The sequence below is a fragment of the Trichoplusia ni genome, chromosome 4 (assembly GCF_003590095.1).
Source record: "Trichoplusia ni isolate ovarian cell line Hi5 chromosome 4, tn1, whole genome shotgun sequence".
Lineage (NCBI taxonomy): Eukaryota > Metazoa > Arthropoda > Insecta > Lepidoptera > Noctuidae > Trichoplusia > Trichoplusia ni.
This window is the reverse complement of record NC_039481.1, coordinates 4,872,421-4,887,504: the sequence shown is the minus strand read 5'-3', so window position 1 is coordinate 4,887,504 and position 15,084 is coordinate 4,872,421. Positions and strand designations below refer to the sequence as shown.

The 15,084-nt window shown below is 33.6% G+C and overlaps 1 protein-coding gene across 6 annotated transcripts in view; it reads left to right on the top strand.

Annotated features, from left to right (window-relative positions):
• The first annotated feature begins 9,506 nt into the window (after positions 1 to 9,506).
• Positions 9,507 to 15,084, top strand: part of LOC113492652 (matrix metalloproteinase-14) — a 31,530-nt gene continuing 25,952 nt past the window's right edge. For 5 of the 6 annotated variants that reach the window (XR_003400513.1, XR_003400512.1, XM_026870238.1 and 2 more), the window contains exon 1: positions 9,507 to 9,825. The gene's annotated coding sequence lies outside the window, so the exon portion shown is untranslated. The remainder of the gene's footprint in view (positions 9,826 to 15,084) is intronic. The other variant, XR_003400514.1, reaches the window with a different exon arrangement.

Genomic DNA, 15,084 nt, shown 5'->3' with positions numbered 1-15,084 from the left:
TGTTTTGTTTTTCCATCTTAGTGTATCCTTATTAATAAGAAAAGTGATAAAGATGTTATCGGTTAATAAAATTAAGGAAGACAGTAGCTTAGAAGTTTTTGAATTCTTAGTTTAATATCATTACATTCGATACCTAACTGTTCCATTATTTGGCTGATAGAAATCGAATTCTTAACCGGACCTTTTAATATTAATCGCGATGAATCATTTTATTTTATAACTTTTATTTTGTTAAACCATATTTTTTCATCATCATCTAAAATTTTGTAATCTATTATAATAATTCACTTGGATATTTCCGAATCGACAGTATCTACTTGGTTTTCCCGCTGTGGCGATAATTGTATCAACTGTGTGACATTATTCGAGATAACTATTTTTTAACAATTCAATAAAAGACAGTAGAAATCAGAAGAACATTTGTTATTTTATTACTTAACAATTTAAATCTTTATATTTATCTAAATTAGGGCACTTTTGGACTAGCTGAACACAAGTAAGTGCATACTAGACGCTACATGATACTTAACTGTATCCGTGAATGTAAACCACAACGGTAAGTAATGAATGTGTTAATTTAATTAAAAATAGAAAAGTAGCTCCAGATATCTAGCCTGCAATGACTTTTCAATAGAATTTAAACTTATAGATCAATAAAATACGACAAAACACCGTACTCCATTATGCACGATAGCCAAATGGTATTTTAGGTCACCACGTTAAAACCACTACGCTGATGTGTGATCCACGCTTGTTCTGAGTCCGGGTGTTATTGATCCTGTGATTAGAATGTTTGCAACACAAGGAATATTAATTTCATACTGAGGCGTATTGTCAGTAAATTAATACAGTCAGTAAATTCACGCAACATCAAACGCTTATCTAAGATGACTCCAACAGTTTGGGCAGGAAGGTGTCACACTTCCTTTATTTTAAGATTGTAGTCTGCAATAAGATGATGCGTCATTGTTGAGCGCAAGAACAATCTGTTCAATTTGGACGTCCACTTTGAGGAGTCTGAGACACTACGAGCATGACTCACAATCGTGTTCCCCAATTTTACTTACGCGTTATAAACTAGTCGAGAGCTATGGACGGGTTTTAGGAACTTATATTAAAATAATGAATATATTTAAACAGTAAATTAATTCTGACTATAATATTGAGGGCACAATGTGCTTATGACTCAGTTTTATTTCAACCAAAGCCGGTTTTCGTGTTTAGAGCATCATACCTGTTTGAAACTTGTGATTCGGTATACTTACATCATGCGTAAGTCAAAAGAACAGTAATTTGACGAGACAGAATGTATTTTGTTTTTTTGCAAGTAATTTTGAAAGGTATTGGAATATTTCTTTCCTTCCTTTTCTTTATTAAGCAAATAGCCTTTCGTTGAAAACATAAACGGGTCGTAACATTGTCTAATATAAAGTTTTTAGTACTGTATTTGCTTTTAAAGCATTCTAACAATTTCTAAGAAGTTATAATTATTACATTTAGAATTTTTTAAATAAGGAAATGTTCTGGGAGAACTAGACGGCATTTTATTTCAATAATGCAGTATCCTCCTAAAGTTTACTAGAACAATGGTTTGTTATGATTCACGGAAGCCCCACTAACTATTATTTGCTCTTTATGTAATACAACTGTTACAAAATGTACAGTTACCGTCGGGCCAATATGTTTCAGTGGGACAGAACTGAAAACAAAACAAACCCCATTGGGATTTCGAGGTCACTATTATTTTGTTTAAAAAGAACAATTCGTCTCTAAAAACAAAAGTTATTTCAATTTCCTGGGACTAAGAAATACTTCCACATGACCACATGTTTTTGCAGGAAATAATTTCTCGTCTAATGGTTCTGTAAACACCTTAATTATCAATTAATGGAAACCTTTGATTAATGTATGGAATAATGAGCACGCGACACAGCTCTTACATAGTTGACAAGGCTCCTATTCTTTTACGGTAAGTAAATAATAAATCATAGAAACCAGGCACGTGTAGACTCAATCAGATCAATCTCTTGTCGATTGACTACAATGTAAGCGGTTGAAAGGCAAATTATTTCTTCAAGAAATTCCAAAAATAAACATTTAATAGCGTAACAGGTACTTTGTCTATTTTATGACTTAACATTAAAGTTATGCGATTTATTTTATTGGTATGTGGGATTTACGGGCTTTGTGATAACAATTTAAAATATTTTTCAAGTTGTAAAGCATTGTATCGTTTCAAGCATTCACGGCACACGTCGATTTAAATTCGAATCGTTGTATTTACTACTAAGCTACGTTCGGTTTATGAGTGCGACGCAAATTCACATGCCACGAGAGATTACACGGGTTACACTCACATATGAAAAATGAAAGGAATGTTTGGTAAATACATGTTGTTTGAACCAAAAATTTTCGGAAATATTTATTTAGTTAATTGTATTGCCATTTAATGGGTGTGGAACCTCACGTTCCAGAATTAGGTTGTAATGTGTGCGAACGAGAGTTGAGGCAGCGCGGCGAGGGCGTGACGGCGGGGAGGACCGAGTTGAAAAACCTTCAACTCGTGCAAGAATTCGGCATAATATCTGTTTCTTTCCGACCGTTGACTAACCCGATGATAGTATTTATTTCAATTCCATATAATTTCACTCGAAGTTCCGAAGCGATGGATTTAGATCTCGTCGCACAGTTAAATGCTATTTATTTCACGGCTAACTTTTACAACGATCGAAATGAAATCGACAAGTTGGTAGATCTCCGGTTAAGTTAAGCTTGATACTATCCGGTCCGGGGATAGGTGTCCTCCTTTGGTGTAGTTCCTCCGTGTTTCGGAAGGCACATTAAGTTGTCAGTCACGACTATAATTTTTAAATTTCTGACATCCGGTTTTAAAACTCTGATACTTAGTTATACTGGAAGCCGACCTGAACATAGTTGGAAAAAGGCTAAGATGAGGAGGATTAATTCACTTTAAATTCTAATTCATTTTAAGCACTAGAATAGAATGTCAAATAATGAAATATTCTTATCAGATATTGCAATGAATTAATACAAAGGTCATTGACTTGGCACGGGGATCCTCCGTTGTTGGCTAACTCTGAGGCTAATTCGCATCAGTTCCGCAACTTAAAATGAACTAGATGATCTCCTGAACTCTTGCCAAACAACCAGATCACTAATATTGCTGAATTATTTAGTACTAAGTGCTTCTAACTTCACTCGTTTAAGCAGTATTTGTTGATAAAATAGAGCAGACCATACATATTGTTTGGTAATGGTTTGTTTATTTCTGTTAGAAAGATCAAAGTAAGGAAAGTCCTTGCGTTCCAAGGATATGACTGCAAGTTGTTGCTATATAATTGTTGTTTTTTTTTTTTTTATAACAGCTGACAGGGGATTTCGATGTTCAGATAAAATAATTATGAAAAATCTACGCTTTGGAAATGATGTAAGAAAAATCTGACATTTAAACGAATAAAATAACTTAGAATAGAATCTAGTTTTATTTACCAATCCTATTTATACTTGAGTTAATACATTGAGTCAAGTCAGTATTTGAGATGAATGGCATTGCAGATGAGCTGAGAGCGGTCGTTCTAGGAAAACTACACACGGTTGGAATGTGTCCCACGCTATCGAACGTTCGCCGTAAACAAGACAAGCAACGTCACGTCAAATGGACTACCAATTCACTCGATTTTATTACCAGTTGTGTAATCGATTTGTTGGAAGATATTTTTTGTTGTTGTTCCTCTGTTTTTATAGTTTTGCAGTTAGTTAGAGCGCAGGTCTAAATGCTCTACTGAATTATGTTTGTGCTTCAGACTATCATAATATTACGCGGGTCTTAATAGAGAATATGAAATTTAAAAATTATTATTTTAGAGGCATATGGACATGACTACATATGCGAGATATAAAAATTATATAGTTAGGTACACTATTTATCTCCAGCCACAAGCTTATAACTGACTGGCAACTATTGTGTAACTATTGACAAACACAAATACCTAGTACAATTATCACATCGAAGGATGGTTATTACGTTCGTTTTGTGAATCAATCATTGTCACAACTCACCGTTTAATAAAAGAGAGGATGGCATTAAACTGTTATCAGCGATGAGACATGCGATTGCGAAACTAAGGTACTCGATAATTAGATTAATTAGCCTTCTCTTACAATAATAAACGATTATACAGCGTGAGATAATATATGCCTGTTATATAATTTAAAACTGAGAGTCATAAAATTTTATGAGCATCGTCGTAAAATTTATACGTAGTTTTATTCCTAGAAGAATTTGTTCTGCGATGAGAAAAACAAAGAAGCATCAATGTTGCGGACTATTATGTCATTTAAGATTTAATTGGATTTAATAATTGTAATAACGATGGTTTAACAAAGGTACGGTTGACTATCAACTATGTAAAATTAATTAACTTTAACTGACATAGGGGCTTTTTATGGTTTCTGTTAGTAAAGAAAGATTAATTATTGTATTGATTCCGCTTTAATTACATTTCGCTTAAGCTAATAACTTAAACTAATAACCAGTTTGGTGACAGTTTATACATCTACCAAATAGGTTTAATTTTGCAGCTATCTGACTTCTTAGGTAATTTATAATTTTAGTTAACCTACTTGTGCATGTCACTGAAATCTTCCTAAACGGCGTGACAGGTCAAAATTATTTATTTTGTGTGACTTAGATGACATAGGCCAGTCCTTCAGAACAAAGTTCACTTGATCAGCTAGCGTATTACATATTTTCAAGTAAACCTAAAGTCAATGTCAATAATGGTTAAAGTCAATAATGGTAAGAGGAAGCTTGTTCCGCGGACTACCGTTAACTCTTAAAGTAATACTTTTGCTGTTTAAGAATTATGACAGCGCACTAAACAGTGTGTGTCTCTTCCACATTACACAGGATCGTAAAACAAGAATGAGTTGGGGTTTTCAGGCGATCGGGGAGTATTGAATCACCGACCTCCAATGTAATCGGGCTCGATCACAACCCGGTTTAGGCAATGGTTTCGAGGAACTTCATACTTGAATACTTTAGTTTTACGTGCTACCTTGAGAAATTTCTTCGTTTTTCACAGAAATTTGAATATTTCTCTGAATGTCACGAATGTCTGAGCTAAATTACAAATTACGCATTGTAGCTATGAATTGTTTTCAAGGAAATACTGTTGTTAGGACATTTTTAAATCGAGTTACGATATAGCCTCTGTTTTGAATAAGATAACACGATTTAATCTAATTGTGACATACATTTATTTCATCTTATTTGTAGAGATTGTATCGTTAAAAAGACTAAAGTAACGAGTGACAGTTAATACAACTTGTAAACTAGTAAACACAGCATAGACAGTGTTTGAACCGCATTGACCTGTGCCTGACCTTGAAGGGACGGCCTATGGCCACTTATTGACGACGTCTACAGACCTGTTGTTCAAACTACAAAGACAGGTAAAGTCCAGTAAAGTAATGATGTGCCATGACTTCTTCACGGTACACCGTTTTAAGAGTCGTATGGAAAATTTTCAAATCGGAAGGTGGTGACATAAATTTCACTTCATAGAAAATTTTCGGAGATCGAAATTTGTTTAGTCTTCTGACACATCATTTTTTAAATTATTATCTTCTATCCTTTTCTTATAAGATATATTATTAATTTTGAACTCCAGTATCATGGTAATAACATGTGTACGATATCTTAATAAAGGAAAAATGCATTCAGTATTTCTATGAAAACACAAACACAGCCAACAAAGAATATAGATAACAGCAAAATAATCGCATAGTTTAGCATAAAACGATGCACCGTGAGCAAAATACAAGGATATATATGTAAATCGGTTAAACCTTCGCGAAGCTAGGTGACACAATAAACAATAAAGACACATCGTGACAAAGAAAGTTGGCAAGGGATCAAAGGCGGCGCACATGGCCCCCTCAAGTTGCCGGTGACCGCTACTATGCAAGCGTGGACGACCTTGACCTCGCGACTACTCACCACTGTACCAGGGGAAGCTACCACCAGACCCCACTTATCCTACTCTTTCCCCACCCTCACCTTTAGTCACCGGCTGCCACACAATGGCTTTGTCATCAGCACCCAAGGTCGGCATTGTCATACCCGATGAGCTAACGCTGGATACCCCGTACCTTATTACCGATGTTTCGATAGGTGACTGATTACCGGGAAAAGGGGTACAATAGATATTATATCGGCTGATTGAATGCGGTTTCACCATAAATATTGTCGGTGTTCTATTGTTTCCCTTTATGTGTTCCGGTGAATCAAGTTGTCAGGTTGGGTGGAGCTTAGATATTTGTTGTCCTTTTTTAGCAAAATTTGAAGGTGAAAATGTAATGTTTGTTTTAAAATAGGTTAAGTGGTAATGTAGTCTTAGCTTCCAAGGTAGGACCTTCCGTTTAAAAGCCAAGGTTCTGTTGTGAGGAGATCATGCGATACAGGGTGTAGCTCGTCTTGGTACAGATCGCGTTTGGCGAGCTTGACTCATGAATATTCATTCGCATTTGATTACAAGTTTGACTAAATAATTCCTTTGTTAGAATGATATCCATCATATTAATGATTTTTCGTTAGCTTATAATGCAGGTATAAACTATAGAAGTCTAAATTAAAAAGACGCTGTTCATATTTTGGCAACGCTTTTGTTCACGGATATAAGATGAAAGTGTCTCAATTTCCAATTTAATAAGCTACCAAGGTCATTGCACAAAAGCTCAATATCTTCTATTTTTCGTATCACGGCTTACGCTGGTTATAGAGTCGCACGTTCGAGTCCTGTCAGAGGTTTGATTGATTTTAATTTTAGCACGTGTTTTAATTGCAAATATTAAAGCTAAATGATTCATAGAGACTAAAAAAAATATTTTCAAAAATGATTATCTATTTACTACTTAATAAATAATGCTACCTTGTGCTTGTCAATAATAAATGCCATCAGAAGGATGTCAGGAAGTGGTGGTCGCTGGCATAGCCCCAACTAACTGCATAATTAATATTTACAAAAAGGAAATACAATTTTGCATCTAAATAAAATCCATTTCCGATTTTCTTGACCATCTACTGCAATAAAATAGAAGCTCACCTAAGTGTTGTTCATGGCTACATTTGATGTTATAGCTTCAAATACCTCTATATATCAAATATCATTGATATCGGTCCTGCCTTTTGGGCACACAAACACACTCACATACTTTCCATGTATGTTTAAATTAATAAAATAAATACAAACGTGATGTTCCACTTGAAAAATAATTTTAAGCTTTATGTTACAAGTCAAATACATACAAAAATTTAAACATTTTAAACATTTATTGAAATGTTTAATGAATTTGAGTCACGTGCATTATTCACTCAATTAAACTGGATTCGTATTTCATGTGTATGTAACATTAAGAGCATTTCAATCCTCGAACTAATTTGACCTACTTGGAGGATTACTCATAAGGTTTGTAGGCGTTAAGTGTAACTGGCCAGTGATTTACCATCACCATGGGTTTACCGTACACCGATATCACGGGAACCCATCAAATACACTGATTGTTACCAAGAACGAACGATTCCACTTAAGTATTCATCTATAATAGATGCAATTATTAATGTATTAAAGTTGTTTGTCATATTTTAATTTATTTGTCATGTTCATGAGAAATTGTGGCGAATGGAAAATACAAGTAACTATGTACACGTTATCAAATATTTTTAATGTAAGTCTTTGTAGCCTTCTTTGGTTTAATATCTGAATTATAGAAGTTACGTGCCCCTTCAGTAATGACTTGCTTAGTTGTTCCATGTAAATGTAAAAATTAAGTTCTTTCAAATGAATTATTTCTCCAAAGAGTTTGTTAGTCATCATATAATTATTATCCTTTTATTTTTTATTGACAATACTTAGAAGTAAATATGTTCTAACCAAATTGTCCTTTTTATCACTTTTAATGATCGCGGTGTGACAGTATTTGGTTGTGTAAGATCAAAGATGATTACGGCAAATGTACTCGTACATTGTTACAGGAAAACATTTGTTACTGCATTCCCGGTAATTCGTAAGTAACTGAATTTTAATGAGAATACATTCCGAGGAAAGATTTTGTTACTAAAAGTGCGTTGTTTAATGAAAATTAGGGATAGCTTCATCAGCGAATTTGAGACCTAAGTAAAAAGTATGGTCAGCTATTCAAGTCAAACTTTTCTAAGAAAAAAAATAATAATAGCGATTTCTGATATGTTATTATTTAATGCTATTGTCCACAAACGTGGCACAATACATGATAGTACTTTATGTAATTGATCTCGCCTCATGTACACTCGGGTGATTTTCCTTTTATTCTATCCGTCGCATGTTACTAGGTATATAATTAGAGTCTTGTCTAGCATTTTTCTCCAGCCATTGTTTTCAATTAGGTGATAATTCAATTATAATTTGATCGTTTTTTCTTATGTAGGCAAGTAATTATTGAGTTTTCATTTGTGTAAAGCTTTGAGTTTCTAGAATTCGTAATTTAAATTCGTAGGTCGTTTTCCAGGCATTTTTAAAACGTTACATTAATGAATCTAGACAGGCGGTTCCAAAATGAAGAACCGGCAAGAAAATTCATCTCAAAATCAATTGTTTTGAGAGAAAATCGTAATTAAAATTCTGAGCTAACGTTTGTAGGGTTTTTATTGCGACGGTTAGTTCATATTGTTTTAATTTTTTTATCGAATTTAAGCTTATCATAGTGCATATTTACTTGCGATAGACATATAGCTCTATGAACATTAAAAATGGACTTGTATTTTGTAATAGCCGACTGTTGAGTCACTGTTGATTTTGTTTATTTAACTTTTATATTTATTCATTATTGTATTTTGCGTACAGTGGTACGAAGTCGAACAGAGTGCGATCTTTTAGAAGCCAGCGAACATGGTAATTTAGTAATTAAAATAGGTATTAATATGCTTATGGCAGTGATATTTTTTATAATATTTTAAACGTGGTATGATATACTTGCATGTTACTGTAAATCCCGAATAGTGGCTTATATAAGATTTAATCAGTAAAAATGCTCGATATTTTTATTATTAATATACCTATATGGTTGCAATTCTGATGGAATGTTACAGTAAGTATTTTATACTAATAAGTAGGTTTATTACATTTATACACGTGTCTTGAATATCGAATAATAAAGATCGTTTCAATAAAACGTAACTTGTGATGTATTACTTTAATATTTAACGCAGATGTTTTCGAACTTTGTGAGTTCTTGTGATGCATAACGCATGCATACCTACCATAATTCCAAGTTTAAGGAAACTTGTGGAGAGTGCAATAAAAAGCATGTTATAGTATTCAACGAAAGCGCATAAAGTTTTCCTGTAAAGTTGTAAGTGCGGGCGGGCGGAGGCTTTGCGGCGGGCGGCGGAGCGCGGCGGGGCGAGCGCGAGCCGGCGCGCGTTATAAGCGAGGCGCGGCGCCGCGGCGCGCACTCAGCCAAACTCGCGGACTGCGGTAGGTCGTGTCACGCGGTGGCGCAACGATCGCAGCCGTTCCCGCCACGAACGAACACATTTTCTTTGAAATTTCGTGCAATTGCAAAGAAAACAAGTGAACAAAGCGGGACTTTCGGTGACTTGAGAGTGCTTTGTGATTGTTTTTTATACATGCATCGACTCAATTTTTTATCGATATTTTCAAATTTCGGTAGTAATAGAGCTTCGAGACGTGATCGCACTAGTGAAACGAAGACTTCAACGTTTCAAGTAGTGAGGATTGACAGCGCACTGGACCAGTATAACAGGTTAGTTCAAATTTCCGTGTTGTTTGTAACACACGTGATAGACAAAGGACAGATCGCTTGATACATTGATTGCCGCACGTCATATCATCAAAGTTATTTTTATTGCTTATCTCTCATATTTATGTACAACTATTTATTTTGTTAAAACAAACTAACCGACTTTTCTTCAAAGTGTAATGACATTAATCATTGTAATTTCAATAAACTAAACCAGATCACTTATCACTGGTATGTACAAAGCATTGGACTTGTCAAAGTTGTTACTGATAGCGCTGTAGAACTAATTGTTTCCCGTGAACTGTTCACCTATTTGTACAGTTTACAATCAACGAAATCTGTGCAATATTTGAAATCTGTGATCTATTGGGTATTGCCGGTTTGGTGTCACGGTCGCCGGCGACAGCTGACATTGTCGTAACTTGCTACGGTACGGTAGACGCTCGTTACGAGCCTGGCGAGCTACGAAAACTAAACAACCTTGTAAACTAATTACCTTTGACCTACGCATCTAAGCATAACTTACATTAAAACAATTGCCAACACAACCTTAACTAAAGAAACAGGTTTTTTAAACATTTCAATCACAGTTTTCATTTGTTTTAATACAAAACATAAAGATGCTCAAATATTAAAGAAAGAAAAACGTACATTATCGTCGTCGTTATCAGATAAATTTGGTGGATAAGGACGTAAACATTATCTACCTGATAACAGGAGATCTGTATGGACTCATTCTTTGTACGTTTCACATTACCACACTTGTGCGGAGAATACCTTGATAATAAATTATCTGCAATCGTATTTGCACAAGGCTTTCACTGAATTTAAAGATAAATTTACAATACATCAAAACTATAAATCTTAGTCATATCAAGTGATTCCGGTTGATATCTTCTATAAGAAAACATTTGAAATATTATAATGACAATTATTTCTCTGAGTGTAAAAATGATAACGGTACTTTACTTGGTTATCTGATAATAATTGTAGCATTGCAAAACATTGGAACGCCTCAAGTTCATAAGGTATATTGTTCAAAACAAATATTCATGCAACTTTTGTGCATCTTATACGCGAACATTTTAACACACAAAATTTTACACCCCAAGTGTAGTAATTAATTATAATATTTCAATTTCTACTGCTGGATACAGGCCTCTTCCTAAATAAGGAAGGTCTGAGCATTGTATGTTACGCTTGCCCATTGCGGGTTACCGATTTGGGATACAATATTTGGAATCCTGATTTGGTTTCGATGCTTTCCTTCACTTAACGCAAGCGAATAGTTAACAATGTTCTTAAAGTCATGTACTTAGTCTGCGTTGGGATTGAAACTGTACCTCTTGCATACAAATCGATAAATAGAACCATAAGACCAATACGATGGGATCTATTTATGACAAAAAAAAACAAGATGATATTAAAGGGCATAATTCAATTAGGATTGTTAGAGTTCCCTACGTGGTTAAATTAAGGGACTAATAATTTGTATTGTCAATAAACATACCGGTTAGTAAGTATCACTGAGTCACAGTTAAATCACGTTCGGGCGGCGAACTTGACACGAAATAAACCAGAAAAAGAACGGCGACATCAATTATGTATGTGCCGGTTACTTTCAATGTAAAACCTTTACATGCCTTTGTTAATGAACTTTCTTATTGTATTGTTTTGTTTCTTATAGAGAGAAAGAACTCTACCAAAAAATCTATATTTTTGTAAGTTAATACCTACTTATCTTTTTCATGTATATATTGTAGTGTATTAAACTTGTCTTAGAATGACTCATAAATAATTTATATTGCTATTTATCAATAAGAATTAATCATCAAGTATTTCGAAAAAAAAACAGGAGTCAGATGTTTTTAAATCATAAAATGGTTAACGCTTTTACGTATAGCAAATATTTAACTTTTTTTATTTCAATAATAAGAAATTACACGGACAAGAAACTTGCGCGTATGATTCAAGCTTTAATTTATTCAGTGTCATTACTTATTTGTTTAATGATTAATACCAATTATAATTACACATAGTGGAACTTAATGCGATTTACCTTTGAGGAAATCATTTTCTTTATAAACTACCAGGACTAGGTAAAAACTACATGCAAATTAATGCATTAACATCGGAAACCACAAATGGTTTTATTAATGTTCATGACTAAAGTTTGATAATAATAAAAATACTGTTTATTCGTACTATTGACGTACGTTCGGGTGGTCACCGGTGACCATGAGGTTTATTCAACCAAAACATTGTTGACTCATGTTGCTTCCATTTGGTTAATACATATACAAACTAATGATGAGGAAAACGAATACGAAGACTAGGTACTAAAAGAACATATCTAACGGGATGTCAAGACGTTTCCCGGTTAATTGCGGTGTGAGATGATTATTAGTAAGTTTATTACCGCTCTACTTCCTGTAAGCATATACCGACATATGACGATACAGAGTACATTCAATTATGTTCAGAAATAGTTTCATTGAAAACCTTTTAGTAACGCTTATAGCTAAAATGAGTGTGCTCAGGCTCACAGCATAGGAAGATAGATAGACCATATTTTGTGGTGAAACACAAGGATAACAGCAGTTGATTAAATGTAGTATGAACAAAATGACAAGAAAATAGATAAGAATGCTATTTCTCGTTATCCAATCGGCCAAAGAAATACTAAGTTCAAAGATAGACAATCAGCTGTTTACTATTTTTGTAAGAGCACAATAAAATAAAATCGACTACAATAAAATAAAATGCAAATAGTATGATATCTCGATAATTATAAGTTATTAGTATTGCCCGCGTGAATCCGGAAGCAGGAAGCGTGCTCCACGGTCGTGTCAATGCGAGACACACGTCGGCAGGGATCGTACTTATTGAGATGCATCTCAGGCCGGTAGCGCAGTCACGACAAATCGCATGTACAATGAACCGATGATGTCAATCGCGAACTTTAAAGGCTTTATGCTCGTGAAATTCTATTGGGATTTTATGATAGGGTATAAAAAAGTATTAGTAATTTTATACTGCAGTTAACTGTTGTCAGAAAAGGTTGCTAAATATTATTCGCGGCTACTAGCTTTGTTCAAATAGAATATAATAAGAAAAAATAATATAAACCAGCTCTACATTCTAGTCTCTAGTTTTAAATTTTAAAAACTAATGTTAGATGCGTAAATCACATTGATACTGAGACAATTTACTTGAAAATTCTACCAAAGCACCTTCCAAAATTTAATGCTCAAAGGAAAGCTAACTATGTAAATTTCATTTGACCTTATATTAGTGACCTACAGGCCCACAAATTGGGTAATGTCAATTTATAAAAAAACGTCTTTTTAATTAAGATGCATTAACTTTTAAGACCGTGAAGATTATAGCAGTTATACTTTATTACGCTAAGCGCCTTACTAAACGATCGTTAAATATATAATATTATGACATATATTACCTGTAGTACATTATAATTTTATGTCTATTACTATAAAATAAATTACAGACTTAGACAGTGTATCTGTGAAGTATTTGAAATGCCAAAGCCATTTGGACAACCAAACCAAAAGCGATTACTGCATCGACCCGTTGAAAAAAAGAAGTCCATATACTCATTATCAACAAAAAAAATATCAGACTCTTTAAAAGGATTGCTAGTCAATATGACAATTTTTAATATCTATTCATGTATACAATCTAAATTTGTATCTACAAATTATCGTTATCAATTAATAAGTAATTGTATTGTCAGTCCCTAATCGATTGGTCAGTCATTTAATTTAATCAATTTCACAAAGTCTTCAAGCAAATTAGCGTCGCTTTAAACCGCTGGTCGTAGCTAAGTCATATAGAAAAAAATGTAGAGATAAGTAATGTTAGGTAAGAGGTTCGAATCCAATGTCGGTGAAACTACAGTCACCTCGCCGCCATGCTTCGGCGAGCGGAACATTGCTGGCGACACTTTGGTTCATTTGCGCTTTCCGTTTTATTTGGGACTAAACTTATATTATGTTTGACGATATGTTTACCTAAATAGTCAATAAAATGGAGTATTTTTGACAGAAACAGTTTAGGTGTTGGTCTTATATCACAAAAATTACATCACACAAGAAATCAAACGTCATCATTGCCAATTAATAAAAAATGAACATAATATATGTATGTACTATATGTAGGTAAATAGACAAAATATGTTGGTCTTTTGTTTCTGAGCACAAAAAATGGTGCATGGTGGCGGATAAAAGTGCAATTACTTTTTATCATAAAGCAAATGAATTTATCACAAAGTATAAACCATTGTGCTTTCTTTTTAATTCTTTAAACCAATATGTACAATCTGTACATACTTTATATTTCCTGTAAAAAACTCAATTTGTAGTTTGTCTGGTAATGATTAAGTTCAAAGTCAAACTGGCTCTATATTTATCAGCTTACGTCGTAACTAATATACCTGTAAGTGTTTTCCGAAAAGATCGGAAAGTCCCATAATATGAACTTGCAACTTAACAATTACGATATCACGGTACACGGAAGTATGTTTTAATGAAAACAATGTTGCAATGGTGTTACTAAAAACTTGATAATCTTTATAATTTGGACGGATAGTTATCTATAGTTCAGTCAATTGTTGCAAACAGTATTTTCTTTCAGAAGTACCTACCACCATGTTCTGTGATACGAAACTAACATTGTTTAATACTCCTCTTTATTTTATTCTAAAATATTAATTGGGCTGTTTTTGGTTACAATCACATTCCTTTTTTAAATATTCTTATTTCGATTGAAATAATAAAAAATATGCATGTATATACATAATGTATTGGCCAGCATTACCACCTGTTTGTGACCAAGAAGTATTTATATCTAAATACAGAGGCATACAAGTAAGGAAATGAATCAGCACCCATCACTTACTCATTACGATAACAATTTAGTCACATTAAACGCATGTACACTAAGTAATAATAAAAAAGGAGTTAGCTAACTTTATCTCTACATGTTGGTACCTATAATATTGTGACGGCAAAGACTTTAGTGTTACAAAGGTCAATTCGTTGATTATTTTAACAGATGTGCTTCCTTGAAACTCTATCAGTGTTAGTGCATTTAAAAATAGTCGTAACAATGAGTCACATGCAATGTTTTCTTTTGTAGTATTAAACATATTGTTTTGTTTTATCCTGTTTGTATAATGCAGTGTTAATAAGGTAGTTCTAAGAATGTTTACAGAGTTTTGAATAACTTAATAAAAATATTGCA